We start from the raw sequence: 19,935 nt of genomic DNA on the forward strand, positions 1-19,935 counted from the left end.
TTTTATTCTGGGGCAGTTTTGCAGTTAACCCTTTATGGAGGGGTCACTGTGCAATTAACGAAAGTTATTGCAAAAATACCTCATCTGGAGCCTGGATCCTCGTACGGGATTAATTTTCACATTTCGTTGAGTTGTGTACTCTTGGAATTTCCTTCTGGTTATTTTTCTCCAGTTTCAGAGTTTCTAGACCCGGTTGCCGCCGAACTTGTTCGAGACATATCTCTCTGCTCGGGACTCAATTTTCAACTCTGTTTCTTCCGTTGTTCATATTTTCTCATTTTGAATCTTTTTCATTCATGGAGTTTTGCCGTTTGAGCGCGTTTGCTCAAATTTCACTTTTCCGGACCCGGCGGGGCCATTTCGGGGCACTTTTTGAGATTTCGATAAAAGGGGGATGAGATATTTCATTTTTCATCTTCCCCACTCTCCTTGCACGACCTGAAGCAACCATGGATGCCCATGGAGCTGCCACCTTCTCTCTCCTCCTTTGATCTACTTTTTCTAAGTGAAAAGTCTTTGGCTTTCACGTTTATTGTTCCCCTCGACGTGTTCTATCTTTCTCCCTTATTAGAATTCATTTTTGACCATTTCTTGAGTTTGGGTTTGAAGTCAAGTTGTGATTTTCATGGGGCTTCCTTTGGATTCATGTAGATCGTGTTGTCCCCGGCAAAACCCTTCGGTATCGTCGGATTCAGAGCACTTTTGTTTTGGTGGGCTTTTGAGATTTTCATCTCAAATCGAGGTAGGGAGTGTTATAATTTATTTTCTTGCTATATTACATGCTTGTGATGCTTATACACCTTGATTACTTTCTTGAGTAACAAAATATAGAGATTTTATTATTTATTTTTCTTGTAAAGGATTTAATTTTCCTAGTTGTCCATAACTTTGTTTAAACATGTGGCATGATAGAATATTACCCCTTGATATGTTGATTGACATATATTAAATCTAGATAATTTGGACAAGTATTGAAGATTTTATTTAATATTTATCTTGAATAAAATATTAAATCATGTGGCCTTAATTAGCTTAAAATCAATATGTGTTAGCATATTATATTAGGCCCTAGCATAATCTTCAACATAGGTGAATTTGAGAGTAATCAGAAGTATTTTGCAATCTAGAAATATTTAATTAATTAGATTAATTAAATTGCTCCAAGTGCACTATTCATCCCATCGGATTTCCGACTTGATATTCTTGATATGCATGTCATATAGTTTCACATATATTAAATCTAGAATATTTGATTAGGTTTTGAAACCTTTAAATTATTATTTTTCTAGTATTAAAGTTTAATACTCATGGCCGTCCATTGCATGGAAGTCACTTGTATCATGCTAGTAAATCAAGTCTTGACATGTTTAATAACATACATTAATTTGAAATCATTTGGACAAGTTTCAAAATCTAGGGATTTTAAATAAATGAAATAATTAAAATCCATTCGATGGTTCTATGCACTTGATTAAGTTTCTAACCTTGTATTCATGATTTCCTTGATAAGTTCATTCACGTGTATTACATTGAGCATAACCGGATAAGTTTTGAAACTTATATTTATTTATTTTCCTTGTATGGAACTTAGCTCTCATGGTTGTGTCGTGTATGAAATGAACTTGAAACTTGACATTGAACTTGGTCTTGATATGATCCTTGACATAACTTGTTCGTAGAACATTTGGACTTGCCATGTAACCTTGATAATTTAATCCCTTAAGTAGATTAAATTCTCTTTTATGCCTTCCTCAAGTTAATCATGCCTTAACATCATGTATCTAGACTTCCTGTATCTTGGTTTCATTAATGTGCTTAATGAACATGCTCATTTGTCTTGGAATGGTTTATTCACACATGTGTTGTTTAATATACAATTGAATCATGTATCTTATACTTGTGATATATTTGCTTCGATGGATTCCATGTGCTATTTATCTTGGTTATGGTCTATATAAATGCACACTTTGATTTCTTGACATTTCACATGCCATCATAGTTGAGAACTTAGGGCATGACTTGTGTGTTCTAAAATCTTGGTTGTGCATGAAACGTGGTTAATTGATTTCTTGTATTTTATATAATCCTGACTTGCACAACTTGTTGATTTCGGAACTTGGGATATCAATCAAGAATTGACATGGCTAGGACTTGGTTCTAGTACGGGGGAATGTCCCTCTATACTATAGTGCGCACTAGGGGAAAGGTACCCATGGGTTAGTAGCCCTAAAGTGATCTCAAGAGCACGGTTTTAATCCGGGCGATATCCAAGTTTCTACATTGGTTGATTTCACTCTTTAAATTTCAAGTTGCTATTCCTTGAAGATTTAAACTTGTCGTGTATGTGAAATACACCAATCTTGTCTCATTGCAAAGATTTTATGCTTCATTCGTGATTTAACTCCTTAAATTTCAAGTGTTGTATTCCTTGAAGATTTAAGACTCTTTTCGTGTTATGTGGTAGATTCTACCCATGTTTAAATGCATAGATATTATGCCTTGCTCCTAACTCCATGTATCTTCCTTTTTGTGTTTTATGGAATATCTCATCTTTGTTTAATTGCATAGATATTATGCATTATCCTTGATGTCATGTGTAACTCTTTTCATGTTATGTGAATGGTTCCAACTTTGTCTAATAGCATAGATATTATGCCATGTTCTTGATTTCGTGTATTAACCCTATCGTGTTAATTGGAATGCTCCAATCATGTTAATTGTATTGATAATGCAATTCATGTTAATCTATGTTCTAGTATCCTTTTGTCGTATTGTATGGAATTATTCTAAACCTTGCTTAATTGTATTGATAATGTAATTCATGTTAATCTATGTTCAAGTATCCTTCTTATCGTGTTCTTGGATTATTCCAACCTTGATTTATTTCATATATGTATATATATCATGATTCTTGTTGCTTATATTCCATGGTAGCTTAGGATGATCCCTGAGTCTAATCTTTGACATAGACGTTAGGTGGCGTGATCCCTTTTGAATTATATCATGTTAGTCCTAAAAATCTCTAAAGAAATCGAGTCGATGCATACTCATTCTCTACAAGTAAACTTGTTTACTCACCCCGAAGTTACTGGGCGATTTGATCAGGTATGAAGACATAGTTCGTGAGGCTTGCTATTCAGTGGGATGGCTTATAGCTTTTCAGTTTCTATTTCATGCAAATGTTAGCATGAAATATCATTTCATAGCCTTTTGTATAAAACTTATATTCTTTGATTCCGTATATGTAAAGTGTGCATAAGTACACTCTTTTCATTGTATTCAACATGTATAAGATGAGGTCGGAGGCCAATGACATGTCACTGATCGGTTGATCAACTATACATCAACCTTCGCAATAGCACGAATCATTGTAAAATAGGGCTATTGGTCGGGTAAGTCGAACCACTGGGACTGCGCTAGTCTAAGGCAACCTAAATGTCTAGAATCGTTCTTAGAATGATGAAGGGGAAATAAGGAGTTGTTTGTTTGTCACTAAATTGAATATGTGAAGTGCATGAAATAGAAACTTGCAATAAGTGAAGCGAGATAAGATACGAGTAAGAAAAACTAAGGAAGTGAATCCGTCTCCATCCCTATACACATGCTAGGCTAAATTTAAATTTGGGAAATCAACATAAACGATGGTCATGATACATAACAACCCTTGGTTGCTATAATATCCTCAAGAGGTTCATTGAATCAAAAACAAGAATAATCCATCAAAGAAATACATGCTTAAACTACCTAAACTAGGGTGTAGTCTTCAACATGCTCCCTAAGCCAAAGATTATCAAGCCCTTAATTGAATGATAAAAGCACATAAAGTTAGGAATCAAGAATAGACCATCAAAGGGGGAACCTAAGCAATGGACTATCAAATTTCTCCAACTTCATGCCATTAAAACTATTCCATGATCTCACTACCATTGTCACCATGAGAGTGCAAGCACTATGATTAAAAGAATAAACCATCTAAGATAGATAATTAATTCAACAATAATCATTAAAATACATGAAGATCCATTACAAGAAGCAAAATGCTCTAGACCATGAAAAGACCATAGGTTATACATTGAAATCCCAAAATAAAATCTACACTAGAACATGCTTACAAGGGAGGGACTTCATCACCTCCCTAGAAGAAGAGTTAGTTACCCATTGGAGCCTTAGAATGAAGAAGAAGCTTGAAGACTTCCTCCATTTTCGTGCTCCCTTCTTCAAGCTTGGAGAACTCTCTTTTTTGCTCTCTTCTCTCTCCTCTAATCTTGTAGAAAATGTAGCTTTCCTATTGTGTGGCTCTTATCCCTCTTATCTACCACCCAAAATGCCACCAACCAACATCTCCAACACTTCATTAAAGAGGAAAACAAAATGAAGAAACCAAGGTGCAAGTGGGCTGAAATGAGCCATTTCCGAAGGGCATTCTGCCCAAAATTCGAGCACTCTAAGCAAGGCCTCGAGCACTCGAATTAGTGTAAAAAGCTCCATGCTTCACTTGCTCCGCCCAGAACTACTTTGGTTAAACAGCCATAAATTTGCGCTCCGAACTCCGAATGATGAACCATTTGAAGATTTAGAAAGCTAATTCAGAGCTCTAAATATTTTATGTTTTGGTGGAGATCCAATTCTCAAGGATGGTTGGTCGAAAATGAAGATCAAGGCAGAATTTCATTGCTGCCAGGCAGTTCTGCGCACCTCTAGTAACAAGGCCATAACTCTCTGCTCCAAGCTCCGAATGACAAACCGTTTGAAGATTTAGAAAGCTAATTCAGAGCTCTAAATCTTTTATGTTATGAGAGAAGTCCAGTTCTCGAGTTTGGAAGGTCAAAATGGCAAGAAAAGTCCAGGTTCTACTGCTGCCAGAATTCAGCATTGGCACCTTTTGTTGCTCAAGATTCCACAAGGCCTTATTCTTGTTCCATGTTGGCCAATGAACCTGAAAATGCATAAAAAATAGAAATGAAGATAATCTACATAAATTAACATACAACGGACTTTACTAATGCAATTTAGGGCGCTTGAATATAGAATATTCGGCGCTTATCACACCCCCAAACTTACATTTTGCTAGTCCCTTAGCAAAACTACAATGAAAAATTTAATGAAAAGACAACCATGGGCTTGCTACTACAAAAATATCATCCATGGTAAAATAAGGTATATACATTGCTCAAAAATAACTTGAAATAGAAAAAGAGCTGGAGACGGGGTCATTGGAAAGACTACCTTGCATATATGAAGCATTGATACAAAAATTGGCTAAATACATTTCCACATACATGCATCAACATCAAAGTCTATATAAATAACTCAATTATCATCTCTTGAATGGAAATCAACTCTAGCTTCAGTGAAAGTGAATTGGATTCTCAACATGCGGCTTTTACTTTCTTTTCCAATTCCAGAGCACAAGTTTTCAAATCATTGAATTCCCCTTTAAATGAGGTCCCTAAGGCATGATTTTATTTACAAGACAACTTTTGTTGCTTGTTGACAATTTATTACAACTCATAAGCGAAACATAGAATGGTTGTGCAATGCTGAAGTCCCTTAAGCTTTCTAACCAACCTATGTAGCAAGCGTTAGGCCAACAACTCCCAAACCAGATGGCTTTAGGGTGTTAAGTGTATAGACACTCCATAGGGCTTAATAGCTCAAGTTGGAAAGGCTACGAACTCCAACGAACCATGTTTATTACCAGTTTATTTTTTGAATGACCGTGCAATGTTTAAGTCCCTTAAGCTTTCTAACCAACCCTTGTAGCAAGCGTTAGGCCAACAACTCCCAAACCAGATGGCTTTAGGGTGTTAAGTGTAGAGACACTCCTAGGGCTTAATAGCTCGAGTTGGAAAGGCTACGAACGTCAACTGGTCATTATTTTCTTTCCTTTTCAGTTTTTTTTTTTTTTTTAGACAACTTAAATCATGCCAAAGATATTCATCTATCAGGTTCATCAAATCAAATTAACTAGGCCAAGGTCAAGGTCGATCAAGTTGCATGCCTCACAGTTAAGTTTCCAATGTGCATCTGTGCATTGTGAAGCTTAAAAGAGTGTCAAATCCAGCGAGAATTTAATTGAGACATTTATACAGACTAATTTGAATCTACATGATCATTTCAACTCAAATTTTTCTTTATTTTCAAAAATGTCAATTGCTTCTATACACAAGGTATTAAATATATGCTTCCTCTCCGACAAGTTCCAAGTTATACTATCATTGCTTAGCAAAAATACAAAACCAAAAATGTCTAAATGCAAAACCAAAAATGTCCTATTGCACCCCCAAACTTGAATGTCACATTGTCCTCAATGTGTGAAGACAAGTTAAACAAAATAAGAGCAAAGAAGGTAAAAGAACAATATTACCAAGTGGAGTGACGAATGCAAAAAAAATATCCATCGATGTGAAGGCGCAAACGCGTCCCCCAAACTTGGACAGGAAGACCTGTCAAAACAGCACTAATAGACACAGGTAAAAGCATAGGACTCTTAAGAAAAATCAAAACAGAAATGAAAACACTAAGACGAATGTTATTGCAAGGTAAAAATCCGTACAAAATACAAATTGGCACACATGAGTCATAAGTTTAAAATGGAAAACAAAAAAGTGCCAAAAGCCGTGCATTTAGAGAGATGAAGTTGGCTTAGGCAATTTGTCAAACACGTGGTGTGCAAGATAAAAAGGAAGAGGGCCAAAGGTTAAGTAGAGATGAGAAAATCCAAAAATTTGGCCCTGCAAATGCAATACACAACTCCCAAACAATCACAAATCCTTCACACAAGCAATCCCATCCTCCATTGATCAAAAATTGAAAGAAAAGAGGGTTAGACACTTACCCAACAATGGAGAACACAAGGCCCATTATTTGTGGTTAATGGAAGATGTGGATGAGAGATTGATGGATGGGTGGGTAAGCATGCATAGGGAGTGGAAGGAAATGGATAAGCATGTATGGAGAGGTGCATGCATGAATGCATGGTGGGAAATGTGGGGTGGAAGTGGTGGTGCATGCATGAATGCATTTCCTTGTGTGGTGGTTTGGTTATGGAGAGATGGAGTGGTTGAGTTGCAGAGAGGGAAAGATAGGTTGTGTGTGGGTTGGTTGGTTTGTGTGGATGTTGGTGAGGCTCGGTTAAGAGGGATGAGTGGTTGGTGTTGAGGCTGAGGGTTTATAGCCATGAGGTGATGTTGATGCGTTTGAGATGAAAGCTGTGCATGCATGGTTGAGGGTTGATGTGGGTTGGTTGAGGAGTTGCCGAGAGGGAGGAGGGTGGTGTGTGGGGTTGAGGTTGAGTTGGTGGTTTGCAGGTAAGGGAGATGGGGAAGATGGTTGATGCCGAGAGGTGGTAAGGGTGATGGTTTGGTGAGGTGAGTTGTGAGAGATGAGGGCTCGGGTGAGGGAGGAAGAGAAGTTGGTTCACACTTCGAGCACTCGAAATGGGACTTCGAGTGCTCGAAGTCTTGGCAGTGAGTTCGGGTGTGAGCTTCAAACAAGCTCGAGCACTCAAGAGGGAAGTGAGAGGGCTCGGGTGAGGGCTTCAAGCAAGCTTGGCAGATAGAGCAAGGAAACTTGAGCACTCGAATGGGGCTTGGGAGTGCTTGAAATTTGCAGCCAAGGTGAAGTTTTCAGCCAACTTGAATGCAGGGAGCTTGCATGGATGGATGGTTTGATGTAGAGGGGTTGGGATGCTAGGGTGAGGTTTGGTGTGTGGATGAGTTGCAGGCATGGGGTTGTGGGTTGCTGCTGCATGCTTGAGAGGATGAGGGATAGAGGAAGGTGGTTGCTGCTGGGGTTGATTTTCGAGCACTCTAAGCATTGAAGTAGAGTGCTCGAAGATGGGACAGTAGGCTTGGGGTTGAGTGAGGAGAGAGTGGGGTGTAATTCGAGCACTCGAAGCTTGGTCCTCGAGTGCTCGAAATTAGGACAGTGGTGCAAGCAAGATTGGAGGCAGCAGCGAGCACTCGACAGGGAAGGTAGATTGCTCGAAATCATAGCAGTAGTCTCAGGATATTTGGTTTCGAGCACTCAACTGGACATCTTCATTGTGGGTTGACAATGGGCACTATTGCATGCATTGGATGCATTTTCATGCATGGTGTGCTAGCAGTATTCTTATGCATTGCATGAATGCATGCTATGGAATCATTAAACTGGACTGCAACATTGAGATGGAAATTGTAAACCTCGCATGGCATTAGAAAGTGGCAACTTCATTCCCATTAAGGTATGCATTTTGAAAATGTGGCAACATTTTTCCATGAATGCAACCTTCCCATGCATGGAAAAAATTTTGAAAATTTTTGCATGTCATTCCATGTAATGCATGGGAAAAGTTTTAAACTTTGCATGCGGCAACCTAAATTCAAGCTATGCATAGAAAAATTTTGAAGCTTTGCATGGCATTCCCATGCATCGAAGAAATTTTTGAACTTTTGCATCGCAACATCATTCCAATTTTAATGCAGGGAAAATTTTTGAAGCTTTGCAAGATAATTCCAATCCAATGCATGGATGGAAAATTTTTGAAACTTAGCACTTTATCTCTAAAGCATGGAAAAAATTTTAAAATTTGCAAATTCAGTCCATTCCACTGCATGGATGGAAAATTTTTGGAAAAATTGTCAAATTGCTCAACATTTCTAATGCCTAGATGAAAAATTGTCAAACTTTGCATTTCATCTCCAATGCATGGAAAATTTTGGGGAACCATGATCCAACAATGCGTTGAAAATGAGAGGTTGTGCACATGAGTTGCATGCCAAAGATCTTATGAACTTGCTCGAAAGCGATGGAAATTTCCGGGAATGAAAATTAGAGCTGAGAAGGTCTAAGAGGCCGGTCTAAAATTACGGAACGCAACTGAAGACCATTTCAGAAAAATCAAATTTTTGGCTTTTCTAAACCATTTCCCAGAAAATTTCAAGGCACGAGCAATTTGAGAAGGTAGGGAAGCTTGGAACATCGAAAGAATTTCTTCCCTTGCTTTGCTAAATTTAATGTCGAAAGCTAGACGAACCAGGATCAGGATCCATTGGAGAGATGGATCCTTAACGCTCCGTATGCAACTTGCCTCCTTCATATGGTCTCAGACTTGGATCAATGAATGGTGAGGGATATTGATCCTTCCGAAGAGCAACAAGTTTGGCCTTAGAGGATTTGAGCATCGCTTTTAATCTCACTTCTTTTATTTTCAGATTTAATCAAAGGTGTTGCTTGTTCGAGATTATGGAGGCTCGTTGAATGTCATTGTTTTGACTAACAATGGTAGGATCATGACCTTTCATATTTGCAATCTCCAAGTCATATACCTCATTGTACTCAAATGGTTTGTTCACAGGTTGAGTATCATGGACAATGATTCTAGATTGGGCTGGAATGATTGGAAGAATTTTCAGCAACTTGTCAACATTCTCCTTACCTTTGTCCGGTGGTTCACCCTCAAAATGTTGAGGTAACTCCGGTGAAGAAATGGAAGGAGATGGACAATCTCACGATAGAGATGGATTTGGTGCTTCCCATAAAGGAGAGGAAAATAGTGATGGAATATCAAGCAAGGAGTTGACTTCCCGAATGGATTTGTCCACACCAAAATCCTCAAAATCAAAAGTGACCAAGCAAGCATGTAGGGGATCCTCCGTTGAAGGAGGTGGGATTGGATTTTGAATGTGTTCATCAGCAATAGTGATTTCAAAACACTCATTGTCATCTGAAGGAAGTTGCACAACATTGAAGATATTGAGCTTAACATTCATATTCCCAAAAGAGATATCCATCAATCCGGATCTACAGTTAATGGAAGCATTAGCTGTAGCTAGAAAAGGACGTCCGAGAATTATGGGAATGTGTTTTCTTGGATCATGGACTGGTTCCGTATCAAGAACCACGAAGTCTACCGGGAAGTAGAATTTGTCCACTTTTATGATCACATCTTCAATAATTCCCCGTGGTTGCTTAATAGATCGATCAACAAATTGCAACACTATCGGAGTTGGCTTTAGATCTCCCAAACCAAGTTGTAGGTTAACCGAATATGGAATCAAATTCACACTAGCTCCTAAGTCAAGGAGGGCCCTCTCGATTTTGTTGTCACCAATGACACAAGAGATTGTGGGGGCACCCGGATCCTTATACTTCGGAGGAGTGCTGTGCTGAATGATCGCACTAACATTTTCGGTTAACCTCACTTTCTTTGGTAAATGACTTCTGGAAGTGCGCTTTTGAGTGCACAAATCCTTAAGGAATTTTGCATAGAGAGGAATTTGCTTGATAGCATGCAAGAGAGGAAGATTGATCTTTACTTGCCTAAAGACCTCCCACATGTCTTGAATTTTGCAATTCTTATTCCCAAAATGTGTCGACTCTTGAAGACGTTGAGGGAACGGAGCTTTTGGCTCATAAGTAGTTTCCACATTTGGGGTGACATGCGTGGGACTTCCGTAAATGGTATTTGGACAAGAAGAACTTGGATTTGGACTTGAAGAGCTTGAATTTGGATTTTTCAACGGAGGGTTTTTCTCACTTGTGTCTCCATTAACCTTGTTGTCAACCACTCTACCACTCCGAAGGGTGGTGATAGCTTGAACTTGTTCATGAGTCGGCCCACTCGGAGGAGGGGTTTCATCAATCACATGCATTCCTCTAGGATTTTCAAATGGTTGAGCGGGAAGCTTACCCTTGTCTTTTTGAAGAAGTTGGTTCACTTGGTTAGCTATTTGTCCCATTTGATTTTCGAGCCTAGCTATGGATTGAGTATGGGAGTGAACCATTTGGAGAGTAGGTTGCAAGGATGTCAAGAGATGCTTGTTGGAATCTATGATTTGCTTGTTTAATGATTCCATCATTTACACATTTAATGATTCCATCATTTGCTTGTTTGCAGCCACTATCTCATCAATTGGATTCGCAGGAGGTGGAGTGGAGACATTTGGATTGTATGGAGGTTGGTAGCTTGAAGAGGCTTGGAAAGGCCTACCTTGATATTGAGAAGAGGGCTGATTTTGAGGTCCTTGATTTTGAAGTTAGGAATTTTGTGGGGCTTGTTGCCTCCACGAAAAATTCGGATGGTCTCGCCAACCCGGATTGTAGGTGTTGGAATATGGATTGTTCCCGGGCCGTGAGAACATGGCATTAGCTTGCTCTTGGTTGGGATTGGGAAATTGCTCCGGTGTGGGGCAATCTTCCGAGAGATGAAATGGACTATTACATGAGGCACAAACCGAACTTGCCGAATTTTGAGACAATGAAGGAGGAAGATGTGGTGCCATCAATTGGTAGAATTTATGAGCTATGGCATCCACTTGAGATGATTCCTCCCTTATTGATTTTTGTTGACAAGGATTGGTGTTCTTTGGAGTGGTTGAGGTCGGAGCCCTACGAGAATTGTGTTGAAGTGAATTTTCACTCAAATTCTCAAGTAAGGTCCAAGCCTCATCCGCATTCTTGGACATGAACATCCCACCACAAGAAGAGTCAACCATAAATCTATGGGTGTCGGTCAAACCGGCATAGAAAGCTTGCACTAATTGCCATTTTGGGATCAAATGATGAGGACATTTTCGAAGAAGATCTTGTAGCCTTTCCCAAGTCTCGTGGAGTTGTTCTCCATCAACTTGAGAAAAGCTTAGAATAGAACGCCTCATTTGGTTGGTTTTACTCACCGGATAGTACTTCTTAAGAAATTCTTGTTGTAATTGAGCCCAAGAAGTAATAGAGTTGGGAGCGAGGGAGTTCAACCAATATTTTGCCCTATCCTTTAGGGAGAATGGGAAAAGATGGAGATGAAGTGCATTGTCCGGAAAACCTCTCAACCGGATGGTCGAATAGATTTCAAGGAACTCATCAAGGTGCTTATATGGATCTTCATTATCAAATCCATGAAATGATGGAAGCATTTGAATGGTACTAGACTTGATCTCATATTGAGCTGCATCGATGTTTGGCATCACTATACAAGAAGGAGAAGCATAGGTGGTAGGAATGAAATGATCTCTAAGAGTCATTGGTTCTACATTAGGAATTTCAGCCCTTTCATTCCCTGGATTTCCTACGTTATCCCCCATTATATTGAATTCAGTTTTAAGGTCCCTTGTAAGAGTGGGTTCCCTAAGGTTCCGTCTAAGAGTTCTTTCAAGAGAATTGATATCAATGGGCGAATCGATTGTGGGTAGAGAGAGTGACCTACGACCGAACATCAACAGCACAGCATATAATCAACAAAGCAATTCATTATCCACAACTCCACATACGATGTTCCCTTTCTCCTCAATTATCAAGACAGAAAATAAATGGCCACGACAAGGACCGATGCTTATACACAGAATTAAAACAATAATATAGCCTCAACAAGGGCTTGCAAATAAATTAACTACTTCTAAACTTAACACATGCACAATATCTTACAATGTGAAACTAAAAGGTCAAGAAACTTACCTGGGGTCCTCTAGACTTATGCTTTGCTAGCGTTCCCACGGCGAGATTCGAGTCCCTAGAATCTTACAACACGAAAATGGTCAAAACACACAAGGAATATTCACAAGACACAATATTAACAATCAAACTAAAATTAACCCTAGAACCTTGGTCGCTAAACCGTATGCAAGTCCCCGGCAACGGCGCCAAAAATTGATCGGTTGATCAACTATACATCAACCTTCGCAATAGCACGAATCATTGTAAAATAAGGTTATTGGTCGGGTAAGTCGAACCACTGGGACTGCGCTAGTCTAAGGCAACCTAAATGTCTAGAATCGTTCTTAGAAAGATGAAGGGGAAATAAGGAGTTGTTTGTTTGTCACTAAATTGAATATGTGAAGTGCATGAAATAGAAACTTGCAATAATTGAAGCGAGATAAGATACGAGTAAGAAAAACTAAGGAAGTGAATCCGTCTCCATCCCTATACACATGCTAGGCTAAATTTAAATTCGGGAAATCAACATAAACGATGGTCATGATACATAACAACCCTTGGTTGCTATAATATCCTCAAGAGGTTCATTGAATCAAAAACAAGAATAATCCATCAAAGGAATACATGCTTAAACTACCTAAACTAGGGTGTAGTCTTCAACATGCTCCCTAAGCCAAAGATTATCAAGCCCTTAATTGAATGATAAAAGCACATAAAGTTAGGAATCAAGAATAGACCATCAAAGGGGGAACCTAAGCAATGGACTATCAAATTTCTCCAACTTCATGCCATTAAAACTATTCCATGATCTCACTACCATTGTCACCATGAGAGTGCAAGCACTATGATTAAAAGAATAAACCATCTAAGATAGATAATTAATTCAACAATAATCATTAAAATACATGAAGATCCATTACAAGAAGCAAAATGCTCTAGACCATGAAAAGACCATAGGTTATACATTGAAATCCCAAAATAAAATCTACACTAGAACATGCTTATAAGGGAGGGACTTCATCACCTCCCTAGAAGAAGAGTTAGTTACCCATTGGAGCCTTAGAATGAAGAAGAAGCTTGAAGACTTCCTCCATTTTCGTGCTCCCTTCTTCAAGCTTGGAGAACTCTCTTTTTTGCTCTCTTCTCTCTCCTCTAATCTTGTAGAAAATGTAGCTTTCCTATTGTGTGGCTCTTATCCCTCTTATCTACCACCCAAAATGCCACCAACCAACATCTCCAACCACTTCATTAAAGAGGAAAACAAAATGAAGAAACCAAGGTGCAAGTGGGCTGAAATGAGCCATTTCCGAAGGGCATTCTGCCCAAAATTCGAGCACTCTAAGCAAGGCCTCGAGCACTCGAATTTAGTGTAAAAAGCTCCATGCTTCACTTGCTCCGCCCAGACCTACTTTGGTTAAACAGCCATAACTTTGCGGTCCGAACTCTGAATGATGAACCATTTGAAGATTTGGAAAGCTAATTCAGAGATCTAAATATTTCATGTTTTGGTAGAGATACAATTCTCAAGGATGGTTGGTCGAAAATGAAGATCAAGGCAGAATTTCATTGCTGCCAGGCAGTTCTGCGTACCTCTGGTAACAAGGCCATAACTCTCTGCTCCAAGCTCCAAATGACAAACCGTTTGAAGATTTAGAAAGCTAATTCAGAGCTCTAAATCTTTTATGTTATGAGGGAAGTCCAATTCTCGAGTTTGGAAGGTCAAAATGGCAAGCAAAGTCCAGGTTCTACTGCTGCCAGAATTCAGCATTGGCACCTTTTGTTGCTCAAGATTCCACAAGGCCTTATTCTTGTTCCATTTTGGCCAATGAACCTGAAAATGCATAAAAACATAGAAATGAAGATAATCTACATAAATTAACATACAACGGACTTTACTAATGCAATTTAGGGCGCTTGAATATATAATATTCGGCGCTTATCAGTCACATGTATTGTATGCACTTTTGTTTTCAAGGCTAATTATGAAAACTTTGAAAATTCGTAAGTCATTATAGCATAACTTTTGCATCGGGCATGGGAATTCCATTATTTTTGTTCCATAGGGTTTCCATGATCATGTATGAGGTGTGGCCAAGGGCTAAACACCATTTCATTCTAAGTTTCGCATTATGGTTTCATTTATAGATTTTTTAAGGCATTTTTGGCTGTTGAGAGGTCATATTTTGCATTCTTGGCATTTTGAAGCCGCGGACCATTGGAACGCGTCTTAAATGTCTTTCTACGTTTGCGTGCATGTCCACATTGCACAAAACCCTTGAGTTTCAACTTTTGACTTGTTTTTGGGTGATTTTATGAATTTTCATGGAAAATTCCTCCTTGGAGTGTCATTTGAAGTTCCTTCTTGCCTTGGCATGTCTTAGGTGCTTGAACGAGGCTAGAAAGTGTTTTCAATCATGTTCGAATCATGTAGGATGCATGTAGAACCTTAGAAATGGCCCAAGCACCTTGCACACACCTTGCAACAGCTTTCATAGCAGCAGCAGAGGTGTCGGTCGGCTGATGGAGCTCCATCGGTCGGCTGATGATTGTCTTGAGACCATTCCAGTATCCTTTTTGGTGAAAAAGGGTGTTTCAGTCGGCTGACCATGGGGGTTCGGCTGGTTGACGATTGAGTTTCGGCTGGCTGACCATTGTCTTTGGTTGACCGATCCTCCCTAGAACCTTCTCTTCTTAGTTTCTCTTGGGCAACTTTGTTGCATTGACTTCAGAGGCCCATATCTCACTCATTTTAAATCAAAATCTAGTCATTCTTGATTCTATGTTCAAGAGCTCGAAGTTAGCTTTCAATTGGTATCAACCACTCATCAAAACTCCATATATAGTGAGAGTTATTCCAGTTTTAATCAGATAGTTTCGTGGTAACCTTTAAACGGAGAAGGCCTCTTTGTTTTAAATTCATATCTTTTCCGTCCGGACTCCGAATCAGGCGATTCTTGAGTCTAACTTGGTTCATTTTTTGTTTTCTTTCCAGTGGTGTGCTTAGTGGAACCCATTTTAGTTTAGAAATGACCATTTTGCCCTTGGTTCATTTCTTTTCGGATTAGGCATTCTTGCTTCATTTGTTTGGCTTATGTGAATTTAGTGGCTTTATGGGCAGTCACTTCAGTGCCTTAGGGATGATGTACATCTCTTGAGGCCATTCCAATTCTTTTGCTTCCGCATTTTGGATCCAGTTCGGGTCGTCACAGGACACACTGGCTTAAAAACCGGGGTCGTCACATTGAAGCCCTAGCTTTCTCTCTTTGTCCCCTCTATAGCACGAAATAAGCTCCCCCTCATTGAAATCTCTCTCTCAAACCTACAGATTCACTCTCTCTCCCTCAACGTTGGTCTCTTTTTTCCTGCGACGACGCACAGAGAAAGAGACCCTATCTGTAAGTCCTAATTTTGGGTTGAAGACTTCAGTTTCAAAACCTTAATTTGTAAGTTTCCTTTTTAATCACTAGTGCATGCTCTGTTTAATTGGATCGCCTGATTTTCTCCTAAACAGTCAAAACACCCTTCAAACATTAGATTCTTATGATCCAACTGTCAGTGTTATTTATAATATTTATGCTATTATATTGATTTCAATCCATCAATTACTTTTTATTCAATCACTATTGAAGGACGAATTTATGAAATTATGCGTTTTTAAGGTTTAAGCTGACATTTATGAAGTTAAAAGGTTCGAAGATTTGCATACAGCGTCTAGGTCTGGGTCTCCACAATCAATACTACACCCTGTAAAACAAATTGAAAGTGACCAATACCCATATTGTATAGATTTTTCTCTATTGGATCCAAAATATACATGGTTATTAATATCTATTGTCTTTTATAATTACTAATTATAATTTGTTTTAAATCTAGATACTGGGCCTATGCAATAGCAGCACCTTAGGCAACTGCTATGTGGAATTATTCAGTGGATTGATCCTCCTGATGCCATTTCAAAAGCAATTGATTGTGGAAAAAGTGAAAGGTCATATTCCTGTAGTCCCAACCCTCTTTCTGTGCTTACTTGTCCTTTGATGTCTTACCTGTTATTTTGTTCTGTTCAGTGAGATGCTTGATGGTTGCCGTGCACTTCTGTCAATAACAACGGTAACTAATCCCCTTGTGTTTAACCAACTTTTGAAATCTATACGGTCAGCTTTGTAATATTCTCTTTTGGCCCTTCAATGTATATCTTTAATTTAATGTTTTTTGTTAATTACAGTTGCATTCACATTACAATGTCCTTTTATGACATAATTTATTTTGTTCACAATTTTACATAAGTTGACTCTTTACCTTCATGTTCAGCCCTTTTAGCACTCTTAGCCTGTTGTCTGGCTTGATGTGTGAAGTTATAAAAGTTCTTATGGTAAAATACACTTAAGAGGAGACATGGAGTTGGGTGGCATGTGATACTTTATTAGATACCTGGATGGCACTTCTTGTGTTATATGTTCCATTATTTACTTTTTCAGTATCTTGTCACATGTGCATGCAATTCTGAAAACACTCTCATTATTTCATTTATCTGTATATTTGGAAAGAATCGTAGGGCAATTTGATGGTTATTTTCTTCCAAATCCTCATTATGTGTAGAAGCATTGTTATTATGGGTAAATATTATCAAGTATTATTGGTGTAAGATGAGGTTTGAAAAATATGATAGTTGCTTTATTAAGTACATTTTTCTTCATCTACTTGTCTAATAGCAGCTCATAAACTCAAAGTTTTGTTATTCATCCGCAACTATTGTGTACAACTGGTCAAATATATTACTTCCACCAGAAGGGATAAATGCGGTAGCCAATCTCTTTGCCTTGATTGTAGAGTCTGAATTAAAGGGTAACTGTGATGTTTACACTCTATTTTGCTTTTCTTTTACTTATTTAATGATTATTATTGGTAACTCCGATGTTTATTTTGGTAAAAAAAATATATAATTTGTGGTTTTTCAAAAATGTAAATGTAATGAGTATTAATGTCAAATAGCTACGGTTGTATTGTAATTAATAGCCTTTTAACTTTTTGATATATAGATTAGGACCATTCTTGAATAAACACAGAGTGACATTTGGGAACAGATCATCTTCCTATTGTATACTGTAAGATAGGCATACTTCTATAAATAAACTTTAAGAATGAAGGGCTGAAAATAAATTCAGAACAATTCTTGTTCCCTTATTATGCTTTTATCTTCCTTAATCAGGTCTTTAGAACCTTTTATTTGGGATGAGGCCTAATTGAAAGATCTAATTTTTTTTTTTATTTTCTTTGTCTTACTATACAATTTTCTTAGTATTTATTTTTTTGTTGTCATCCTTGTATTAGCATGTGTTTTGTTGCCTCATATTTGGTCCAACAAAGTGTAGTTGATGTTATAGTCAACTCAACTGCACTCCATAACTCCTGCTCCCACCTTTTTGTTGCCTTGTGTTATTGAACATAGAGGCACCTATAAAACAATTGAGTGATGTTATATAGTATTATTTAATGAAATATTTCCTGTTATATATGTGCTTTAGTTTGATGAACTTTTGGCACAATAAAAAATAATATTACAAGTGGACTTGTGTATTTATGAAATAAGTTTAAGTTTACTTAACTATCTTTATTGTTTAATTTTAGATATGTAAGAAAACTCTTAGTACTTCTTTCCAGAAAAAGAATTGTTTGTACTTTTGTCTACTTGGCAATTGCTTCAACATTATACAATACAAAGTTATCTTGAAGCCTTCATTTATATTTTTCTTTGCTGGTCCCTTCAATTCTTAATGTTTATGTTCTATTTATATTTCACTTAAATTTGATCTTGTTACATGTTTTTTTTTTTTTAAATCTAGATCAAAATTTATTGCTTGTATGACTCACATTATTGGCAGATCAAAATTTATTGCTTGTATGAGTCACATTATTGGCAGTTTTTGGGGTACCAGCACTTCTACAATTTACCTTCTGAATTTTTTTATATGATCCATATATTTGATCCATCTTTTTGTGTTTCTTATCTTTCTTCTCAATGAGACCAGATTTATATAGCAAAAATGGATTGTTGCAGTTCTTTTCATGGTACGGTTCTTGTCTACGCCAGCGAGTCAGTAATGATCTACCTATTTAGAAGTATACTTATGTCTTCTTTAACAATTTTGATTGAAAAGGACACTGCAAGTTTAATTATTACATTATATATTAGGGATGATTTGGTTCAATTATCTCTGAAAGTCTACAAAATTATCACTTACTACAATTAGTTGGGATGGAGGCTTTTTTTTTTTTAGTTAATGTAAATGTCATTTATTGTATTTCTAATTCATGTTTACAATGCAATCAATGAAGCATGAGCCATCTTTTAGCAGTGTTCTTGGACCCAATGTTATTTACAACTCCAAGAATCAAGGTGATTCAGGTTCCAATGGACAGTTGCATATGTTGTCTACATCAGTTCTTCATCTACCTGAGCGACCTGATCAACTTGAATGCCGATATTTCATTAGCATTGGGAGCTGCAAATATGGATCTGATTGCAAGTATAATCATCTTATGAAGGGAAGCTCAGCTATTCATCTTTCAGCGGTAGTCAGCACCACTGCCACAACCACCTGAATGACCAATTTGATTGTCTTCTCTTTAGTGAATTGATTATTAAAGACATTTGAGCATTCTTGCTGAATATTTAGTTAATACTGTGTAATCTTCTTGGTTATTGGATTATTTGAGTTGGTATGTTTTGTTGAATATTTGGCTAATTGTACTGTTTGTAAACATTATATTGTGATAATGGTTTATTTCAGTCTCTCTTATGCTGAATATTTGGATATCTATTTTGTTATAAAAAAAAAAAGCTTGAAAAAAAAACACAAAATCTAGCACAGCGAATAATAATAATAATAATAATAATAAATTAATTAATAAATAAATAAAGCATTAGGTACAGTTTCTGAGTTTCCTAAGCATCACAAATATAATAAAAAATTAAAAAAATAAAGCATTAGGGACAATATTATTTGGGACAGTAAGTCCGTTTCTAAAGCTTGAGCTTTTTGGTGATAGTCAATTTTTTTCGTCCCTAAAAATCTTTTGCAATGCGCTAATTATTGACGGACGGATTTGATCATTAGTGACGGTTTTGGGGCTTTTTGGGACATTCTTGATTGTCACTAAAGCCCTATTTGTTTGACGAATATTACCGCATACCTTACATTAAAGACCCTTTAAAATATATATGCAAAAAAAGGCTTCGATAAGATTTAAATAAGTTATTGAAGACATGCATTATGAAATAAGTGGTTACGCAACTTCACGTTGGCAGAAATACTGAAGTTGTCATGTTCCGAGCATCACTTCATTTTTAAAAGCTAGCAATTTGTTAAGGTTATGCCATCATTGGACTCCATGAATGTATAAATTGACTTAATCAACCAAAAGAATATTAAAATGCATTCTCTTTGACTAATTATTAGTCATTTAAAAAACAAAGTTCGTATAAATAAATATTGTGTAGACGGCCTTATTATTTAATTATTTATT

At 37.4% G+C, this 19,935-nt stretch overlaps 1 long non-coding RNA gene across 3 annotated transcripts; it reads left to right on the forward strand.

The window, feature by feature from the left end:
- The first annotated feature begins 15,220 nt into the window (after positions 1 to 15,220).
- On the forward strand, positions 15,221 to 19,277 carry LOC132311547 (uncharacterized). 3 transcript variants are annotated; one of them, XR_009483051.1, is made up of 4 exons: positions 15,221 to 15,854; positions 16,285 to 16,518; positions 18,438 to 18,477; positions 18,745 to 19,277. It is a non-coding gene; the product is annotated as an uncharacterized LOC132311547 (long non-coding RNA). The 3 variants fall into 3 exon arrangements; XR_009483049.1 differs by having other exon boundaries at positions 16,285 to 16,396; positions 16,476 to 16,518; positions 18,438 to 19,277; XR_009483050.1 differs by having other exon boundaries at positions 18,438 to 19,277.
- Positions 19,278 to 19,935: the final 658 nt, after the last annotated feature.

Source organism: Cornus florida, unplaced genomic scaffold (genome assembly GCF_030987335.1).
Source record: "Cornus florida cultivar Cherokee Brave unplaced genomic scaffold, ASM3098733v1 CherokeeBrave_3.0.0_Hap2_Chr06, whole genome shotgun sequence".
In the NCBI taxonomy this organism is placed as follows: Eukaryota; Viridiplantae; Streptophyta; class Magnoliopsida; order Cornales; family Cornaceae; genus Cornus; species Cornus florida.